The sequence below is a fragment of the Watersipora subatra genome, chromosome 4 (genome assembly GCF_963576615.1).
Source record: "Watersipora subatra chromosome 4, tzWatSuba1.1, whole genome shotgun sequence".
In the NCBI taxonomy this organism is placed as follows: Eukaryota; Metazoa; Bryozoa; class Gymnolaemata; order Cheilostomatida; family Watersiporidae; genus Watersipora; species Watersipora subatra.
In genome coordinates this window covers 5,271,860-5,281,848 of record NC_088711.1, presented here as the reverse complement: position 1 = coordinate 5,281,848, position 9,989 = coordinate 5,271,860, and positions in this window count along the sequence as shown.

Sequence of the window (9,989 nt, the reverse complement as noted above, 5' to 3'; positions counted from 1 at the left end):
TCTTCAGGAGGATCGTAGATGAGTTCTGTTATAAGCACACCTTGATTAGCTACTTGCTCTGTTGGCTCACAACTTGGTAACCTTTTCTGAGGTTCCTCTACGCCCTCGCCACCAGTCCTTGTTGATGGTCTCGAGAAGGTAGCCTTGACCCCGACCTGGAAAGTTAACATTCTCAGATTAATGCCATTCGTAGTAATTGCTATGACCTGTCCTATCCCCAATAGTTCAAATTCATCTTTACTATTGATCACATGAACATCATTTTGGATCCAGGTTAGGTAGAATGTTTCTCGCTCAGCCAAAATGAAGACAGACTGCTTTTTAATAGTTGCGCACACAGAGATCAAAGCAGAACTCAGAAACCTTTTGCTATCTTTGCACAAGAGCTTACTGAATTCTGAATAGTAGCGATAAACTAATGCACAATAGATATCTAAGCTAATAGCCATTATTAAAATTGGCTAATTCCATCGTTTGAAAACTTTCTTTTGAGGTTTTTTACTTACATAACTCACAACTGATCCAGCGTCTGACATATCTTCACGTCTTGCCCACCTGCAGGTCTCATTGAAGGGATAAGGAATGCAGATATATCAGATAAGGAAAGCTTCTACGCATTACATAATAGTATTAACTCGAAGAAAGGACCGTGCTGTCAATACTAGCGCCTTGCGTTTTGTTCTTCGATGTTTTGTTTAAAAGTCGTTTGAAAGTAAGTAACTAAGGCGTTTTGAAAGCCGATACTTTGATATGAAATACAAACAATTACTGTTAAATAGGCACGATAGCCTACTCAAATAGCTGGCCATTTCTGAGACAATAGAATTGTTGGGCAGAATGCCTGTTTGTAGATTACAACAAAGTCGGTGGTGTTAACACATATTTGTATAGGCTCGTATTTTATGTTGGTAATGAGTGCATATTACAATATATCATACCAGAGGATAGCATTTCAATCTTGGGGGCTGCGCAACATTTTACCAAGTCCATGTTGTACTTTTCTATGGTGACATATTAATGCTATTAGTATTTAGCCGTTTAGCTTGATGTTCGATGCGATTTTCAAAGCTGCAACCCAAGCTAGACTATAGTTATTATGGTTAGTTTCACACAGAAATCTTAAGACTGATAGAATGAGTGTTTCTGGGACTCAGTTATAAGCTAAGGAGTACCACTCATACCTTTTTTATACTGAAGCTAACATCTTCAAGATGTCTGTTTCTGCGAGATTTCTGGTTACAAGTATTCTTACAAGCAATGCGTTAAATTTAACTTGAGCCAAGATATCATTATTATTGTTGTTATTAGATGAGATATTATCATTATTGTTATTACTAGTTCAGATATCACCATTTTTGTTATCATAACTCAGATCATCATTATTATTGCTGTTGTTACTTGTGATATTATCATTGTTGTTGTTATTACTTATCCTAGTTTTATTTCAACACTTTTTTATCTTTTCTTCCTACCAGGGTTCGTTTGATAGCAACCTGCTCATAAGGAAAACTCTACAGCTTCTGTTAAGGCTATTATACCTTTGCTATGGTATATAGTCCTGTCACATGCTTGCTAGTAGTTAAAGTAATAATCTAGAACTGCAGTCAAATCAAGACTCTACTCATACTGACCGGTGCTGACTCATCCTACCATCCTAACTCATCTTAACTCACATCCATAGAGTCTCTCTATTAGAGAAACTCTATGAATGTGACCCACCCATTTGTAGAACACCTACTTTATATTAAACAGGAAATACTTACAACGTGACTCTCTTTCACAAATGAAGCAGTTTGTACTTGTTAATAGGACATACTGATGACAGTCATAAGAGGACATTTTACTTACCTGTAGACGATCTTTGGGTGCCCTGTGAGCTTTGGCTGGCATACTGTGAGCTTTATTAGCTACGCTGTAGAGATTTATGATGATACGCTTTTAGTTGAAAAGATATCGCTGCACACAACCTTTTTCAACTTGTTATCCTTAAGATTATGAGAATGAAGTCAGCGAAACCTTGAGTTAGAGTGTTTTCACCTGCATACGTACAAGAAGTATGAGGAGTTCTGAGTATGCTTCTGTACACTCACTCTAAAGGTCTTGTTTACTATATTAAACAAACACTGAAAGGAGCTTGAGCATTCCTTCATATGAGTTAGTACAAAGGTTTGGATAATTGCTCATCTGTTGCTTTATAATTTAAATTAAATTTTAATCTGCGTTGTTCGCCGTTATAAGTTCTCTTTGAAGTAATTAATATCACTGCAACAATCTTGGTTAGCTAAACACGCATGCATACTGGCTGAGGGCTGCTTCCATATAGAAAATCTCTGAAAATAAATTTCCTGTCGGCATTGAAATCATATTTGTTATATTAAATGGCGAAAGTCTATTGAATGCCCTTGAGATGGCAAATAGAGACAAGCATTCACTTCAACTGTTTCTACAGCCACTTGAACAGCCCTAAACACTCTAGCAAAGCATGCATACCACGAGTTAGGGCTATACTTAGCTTCTCAGACTATTCAGAGACTATCCAACTATTACCAGAGTTCTGAATTGGTAAATTCACGACTGTCTTTCTTATGAAAGTATTACAGACATACTGATATACTGCTGATCTCTTACTGATATGAGAATAACTGACATAACACACTCTTAGCGTACCTTATCATGAGTGCTTGTTTGTGACAAGTACAAACAAGAGGCTTTTGCGAAAGCTTCCGATACTGCTTTGAATAAATAGCCTTGGAGCCCAAATAAATAACCTTGGAGCCCAAATAAATAGCTTTGGAGCCCAAATTAATGTAAGATTACAGGAAAATTGTATATATAATGAAAATGCTGAAATTTGGTATGCTGACCATTTATTCTTCTGAAATCATGAATTTGTTTTTTTCGATAACTTTCCATAAATACACAACAATGTGGACCACATGGACGCTGGTTGTATTGCTTACTATTAGCTACTACAATGTATAAAACTACTTTAAGGACAGTTTTTGCTGTCTTTATGCAGAATACATGTCTAAAAATCACTTTACTTAACTCAAAGTGTTTTGGAAGGGCTTCTCTCCTGGAGCTCCTTACTAAGAGTAAAAAGTTAATTAAAATAAAAAATCTTCATTTTTTATTCAACTCTTTTAGCTCTCGTGTTTGATTTACGTATGGATGAAGTTGAAATAAGCCAATGAGTGACAGAGACGATCTCTGAGATGCTTCATACGCGGAGAAAACTATTAATATGTGATCTGGTCAGTTAAACTAGTCTGTTATTGGCAACGAGAAGTTTTCAAGTCCAAAAGATTTGCAAAGGTAATTCTACCATGTGTGAAAATTTCACTGAAATAGTTTTATTTTTCAGAAAACGTTATGAAGATGTATTTTTATTTAATAGCTGTGAAGTTATTGATGGTCTCCAGCTGCAAATGCAAACTTTGATCAGTTACACAATGTAATACTAAAGATAAAATATAATTTAATATTCAAGGTAGCATTATACGCCGTTATGTATTAGACTGCAGAGCATGATGGGCACTGCAGTGAAACAAAGTACTTTGCAGAACACAATTTGTCCAATACATTACCAGACATATCATGGTCAGGATATATTCATATGTATGATGGATTTGCCCTCAACATGTCATATTATATTGCAGTATCCTAGCATATGTACTGGTCATTATAAAACATTAATGTACATTATACTACATAAAATTGCAGTTACAAGTGCTTGCAAGTGCTTGCTAAGTTAATTCACCATTATCAATGCCGGACTCCCAGTGTAGCAATGAAACTATATGGTTCATGACTTGACTTCAGAAGCATCAAAATTAATAAGAGTAGATAACTCTTAACTGAATATGGCTGCTTCTTCCTCCACTGGAATAGTTGTTTCATGTCTATGTGTTATGATATGTAGATATATACGCTATTTTACTACTGATATTTTAACTAGAGTGTATAAACTGTGGACACACTGTAGACAAACTAGTTGATAACAAGTTTTTAGTCATAAATGTAGAAAATGTACAACATAGCAAAAAATGCAAATTAATATTTAACCGAGCATTATATTTGGTGTTGCATGAGAAGAGTTTAATAATAATAAAAATTTAATACCCTTCGTTCAATCGTTGAAAAAAAATGACAGGCGTTAGAACAATTTCATCGCGCAAAGCAAGCGCTGTCATGTTTCATAAAAGTTTAATCATTTTACAACTGTTCACACTTGCTATCAGGCTTCATATAAAGTAATCTCTGGAATCAGAGAAGAAAACTCTCTAAGATCGGTTTATTCAAAAGTTAAAATTAATTTGTCTCGCATAAGACTGGTCTAGCTGGATACACAGATGATCAGAGTAATACTTGTGTGATATGAGGTGAGGCAGCTCGTGGTATCACTTCTCTTTGTGGTTTGTGAATTGCTGCCTACTGCATATTAACAAGTTTTTTCAGGAGGCTTTTTTAAAACATGCAGCGAAATTACACATGCATATGTAAGGCTTTAGGTTTCATAGACCATACGACTCATGCATCTATTAGTACGATTATCTGTAGCAATTGGCCAGTAGAGTACAGGGAATGTAGAGTCGGCCATCTTTTTTCTGACAATCGTGACAAGCAAAACCAAGATTCAGCTGACTCATCCTCCACTTTCATTGCCCAGCGTGCCGTGAGAGATTGTCATGTATTATAATTATGTGCACAAGTATTCCTAAATATCAAAAGGTGATGGAGCGGTGATAATAGTAACGCACTCGGCTAAGGATTTAAATATCCAGGTTTGATTCCTGTATCGTGCAATCTTTTTATTTATTCTTTTAGCGTGTCGTGTCTACAGACGGATGGACACGACTTTTATTATAGCAAATATTTTGTTTTTAAAGTTTACTGTCGGCAGTATGTCAGCAACTCTATGAAACACTTTTAATACGTTGCTGTAAGGCTCTAACATCCAGGTTGAGAACTTCTTGCTCCAACAGCTGTGTTTATACTTTATACCAGTGCAATATTCAGAACCTACAACAAAGTAGGGGTCCCCTGTATATAAAGGGCTGTGAGGTATTCCGGACACACAAGTAATACTCAGTAACAGTAATTAACTCTTTGATGGCTGTCTAAACTGCTTGCGCTTGAAGCAGAAACACACCCTACTGAAATGTAGAGAGTTTATGTGTACTCACCTACGAGCATAAAGATCATGGGCGATGACTACAGGTGCAAACACACCAGGCGATTTTATGGCATGCGTCATGAGGAGCGCGGAGGTATCGCTGGCGTGCGCTTAAACACATTTGGGCGACTCACACGCTCACAAACTGCCAATTAAATTCTGTATTATCAGTTTTTTTGGAGTTGTTAATAGATTTAAGTCAATATGGCGCCTTCTAGACAATGACATTAATCACTTCTGCTTTTGTTGTTGGGCCTATCTCACTTTCACAAATTGTACACTACAAAAAACATAAGAAAAAACGATTCTGTACTTTTAACAGTAATTGTTTAGGATTTATATATGTAGTTTACTTTGTAGTCGTTTTTTTATTTTATTTTAATAAATATTTACCATTCTCAAGATGGTCAACCTGTGCAACGATTGACTCACAAATGTTGGTATTCAACTGGGTTTCTTTGTAATTTTAGTGTCTTGTGTCTTACAGGGCTGGGTGTGCTCTTCTTAAATCTATGAACAATTCAGGGTTCGTTTTGACGTTTCAATCGTAACAAAATAGCGAAATGTTGCTGCCGTACGGTGAACATTGATGCAAAAAAATTAGAAGCCATAGAATTGCATTCTGGGGAAAAACAACCAATCGAAATGCATCTCACACGTGATAAAGTTCTGATAGAGAAAGTCTAGCGTTATCACTCAGCATCAACTTCCTGGGCGAGTTCCAGCGCAGATTGGCGCCACGCCGCCAATCACGTGACGCCTTCATATCGTCTAGGGTGTTTGAATCTTTTTAAAACATTCAGGGTAGATTCACAGGCAACACATTTGACACAAGATACCGTGCGTAGTGTGAGTGTGCCTGGGTGTAGCATAGCTACATGTCAAGTGGGATAAAGCAAAAGTTTTCAGTAGAGCTATTCCAGTTGCTCACAAACCTGATAAAAAAGAGCAACTCTATGAAGTGTATGTTAAGTGGGTGATTACAACGTGTGTTAGCAGGTATGTGGGCGTTGCTGCTTGAGTCAACTGAGGTGGCAAATTGGTCTTTATTGTCAGTTTACCCCAGCTTTCCATATCTAGATGGCAAGGGCAGCTGGTGAAGCGTGACCACCACTAATCTGCTGTATTGATCTCAACTTGTATCCTCTGTTGTTAGCGCCCCAACCAATAGGAGGATTAGTACCAGTAAAAGTAGGTTTGAATCTTCTGACCACGCACAGCAGGTGGCTACCAACCATCCCTTTGAGATTAGAGGACTGTTTCACTACCATGCAATGGCTAATACAACTTTCAAATGTTCTATTTCTCTGAGCAGTAAGGTTTCCTTCCTCTCACTTTTCAAACTGCTTTGAGCAATTTGATATTCTGAAACTCTAGTACGATACGTTGCAAAAATTGTGACAACCAGCCAAATTTTAGCTAAATTTGATTGATGTTCTGAAATATCTGTAAAAATGTAGAAATGTGATCTGTCAGTTGGTTTGTGACACTTTGCAAGGTCGACCTATTTAATCAAACTCATGGTATCTCACCCTATAACTTTATGAATGTTAAAGTGATAACTATAATGACCTTGTCAGTCCTTCGTGCTCCAGAAATTGTGCAGTTTCATTTGACTCCATTGTAGCTTTAGTATAAATTAGTATTGCTAGAAGCAACTTTTCGTATGCACGCAAATTGTCCACCATATTTATTATTTTATGACGCTACGGCCACCTTTTGATACGCTTTAGAGATCTGTAGGAACGTGAACAGCCAAAGCAGATTATTAACAGTTCCACGAGTCACTTCGAGCGTCTAAGAGACAACCGAGTGCCGTTAAAGAATTTTAACGACTAATAACATGTTCCGTTAAAAGATTGGATTAAAAACTTTATTGTGTTGGATAGATACCCGAAGATGACCTGCTTAGCTTTCCTTAGTGATTTGTGATCCCTTTTCCACTTACAAGGTATAATAAACCTGGTGACCCACGTGGTCACACAATGGTCTCTTGGCTCACAGTGCTTCACATAAAAGTTGTTTTAGCGATAAACTGCTCAACTTATTGGAACATCAGTGCTGCCATGTATCGCTGTGCTGCTATTTATTGAATGCTGTTATTGCTTGACACATGGCATCAATTTTCACACAATTTATACAAAATATCTTTTTATTTTAAATGTTTTTAGCTGCCCAGTTGAATTTTGCCATAAAGTTTGCTGCTGCCATCATTGACCGACCAAATAAACAATAAACTCATTCAGTATTTTTGACTTGTACCTTACCAATGATCACTGGCTGGCATCTGACTGCTGACCTCTGACCTCTCTCTACTGAGTACTGTTAAGGTGCCATGATACTAACTCTAGCATTTTGGGGAATAAGTGATTTTGAGTAATGTAGCAGCGCGTCAAGCCGAGCAGACAACTTTGGACAGACTAGCGAGGTGTTTTGGAAATTCCATATTATAATGCCATCGACAGCAAGCATTGGATGAATGGGTGTTTTTTTCATAAACAACCTTTGAACATTGCTTGATAAATTTTTTTGCATGCACTTTATAAAAGAAAGCAAATATACTCCGTACTATTTAAGCTGATCTCTAATTGGCTGTAATGTACAACTTTATCATTCCAGCTAGTCGGCCTCTCCTAGCTACTGTATGTCTTTGGCTTCATAGCGTTATACCTTCTACATTCAAAAATTTATTTTTAAAAATTTCCGTTTTTCTCATAAAACACCCAGAAACCCTTATAACCCTTTTTAATCTCAGGCTAGTAGACCAGAATTCTGTCATATGCGTGGAATGTTCTTTGTAGACAATCGCTCTTCTGCGGAATTTACGTTATAAATCATCTGGTATCCAATAATGACCAAAACAAAACTGACAGGCTATTTTAGAAATTGCCCTGCTGAAAAAAACAACTGATCAATCAGTTCTGATTCAGCCGTTATAGAAACAAGCACCTGCCAGGCTGTCAACTGCCAACAGGTTAATAAAATGACTTTCATCTAGAAAGTGCCTAGTAGTAGCTTACTAGCTTGTTAGCATGCTTGTATTTTAATTAATTCTAAAAAACCTTATTTTCTCTAATTTCCATAATAAATTAAAACAGTCTTTTACATATTTGTTAATGAAACCAATTCATATGTTGAAAACCTGTTAATGTCATGTTCGCTGCCGAGGTGCTGCTTCTTCTCCCTTTTTGCCTCGTGCTGCAATCCAATTGCACAAATTCATTTACAAGTTCATTTGTTGTGCATGCAGCTACATCACATTAGGTATATGTCATACAGTAGTAGACATATGATATACTATGTTAGGTATATGTCATACAGTAGTAGACATATGATATACTCTGTTAGGTATATGTCATACGGTTGTAGACATATGATATACTATGTTAGGTATATGTCATGCAGTAGTAGACATATGATATACTAAGGTATGTTAGGTATGTGTCATACAGTGGTAGTCATATGATATATTATGTTAGGTATATATCATACAGGGGTAGACATATCATATACTATGTTAGGTATATATCATACAGGGGTAGACATATGATATACTAGAGTATGTTAGGAATATGTCATACATTTGTAGACATATGATATAGCATAACACACTTTGTACATTGTGAGCATTTACTGTTTACTGTTCCTGGACCACCATTTGCGCTGTTCACTATGGAGCTAGAGCTGTCTATTCAGAAATGCTTGTAGGAAAGTAAAAAAGTCACTTCGCTTCGTATAACTGGTTTTAACTGGTTTTTAGGAATAAGGCAGTAGATTCCTTTAAACATGCTTGTTACCACTATGTCTGTCCGGTGTGAACCGTAAGGTAAGCTGCTGCACACAGTTATCAAGATATGCCAATTAAAAAGCAAGATAAGACAATGACTAATGTTTTAGTGCTTGCAGGTAGATTAAAACATTATATAGCTGATTACAAAGGAGGCTGATTGAACAACATTTGCCTTATTGGTCTTGAGTAGTCTATTTTCTTGGAAATATTTCTTGAATGCAGTTAAAACATTTTCCTCTATTTTAAGTTTTCAACCTGAATTCTAATGTTTAGTACAGATACCAGAGCATGAAGCAGCAAAGTTAAGTAATTCTACTAATGATAAGGTGAAACATAGATAATAATATTTGAATAGGGTGTTTTTTGCTGTAGAGACAGAACCTCTCACCTATCAGACGTGTCTCCGCCAGCTGTGATTTTTACAGATCACAAAGATTTCATTTTGCTCCGAGTGAAGGGAAGACTTGACATTTCAACTATGAGCTGTACAGACCTAATTTGTTGCTCAAAAGTTTTTCTAACTGTAAAATATATTTTGAATGTAAAAATGTATTCCTCCCAACCCTCCATGGACAATGACGGACCCTTATGTATTTGTTCATACTCAATGCTCATAGCATAATGAATAACATGAATCTAGATTCTCGAGCACATTAACTTGGTAGTACACTCTGAAAGCTGGAGTTTATAGCACAAGATGGAAGTTTGTTCAGTATTTGCCCCCTACAGGTGCCACAGTCATTAGTTATAAGATTGCTGACAAGCCCTAACCTTTAAACTGTGTTTTATTAGGTTGTATTGTCCAGAACAAGCGACACTTTTGGACGCAGTACAGTCAGAGGACCTTCATGACCCTATTGTCCTTTGTCAATGCTGGTTACTGTCCAAATGGACCTTTAGCCACTCGGCCAGTCAAGAAGCAAAGGTTAAAGGTCAACTCTTTCACTAATTCTCTATGCGTAATAACCTATGCTATCATACTTTTATCTTCATGCATAGTAATTTTTTGATTGATAGCTTGCC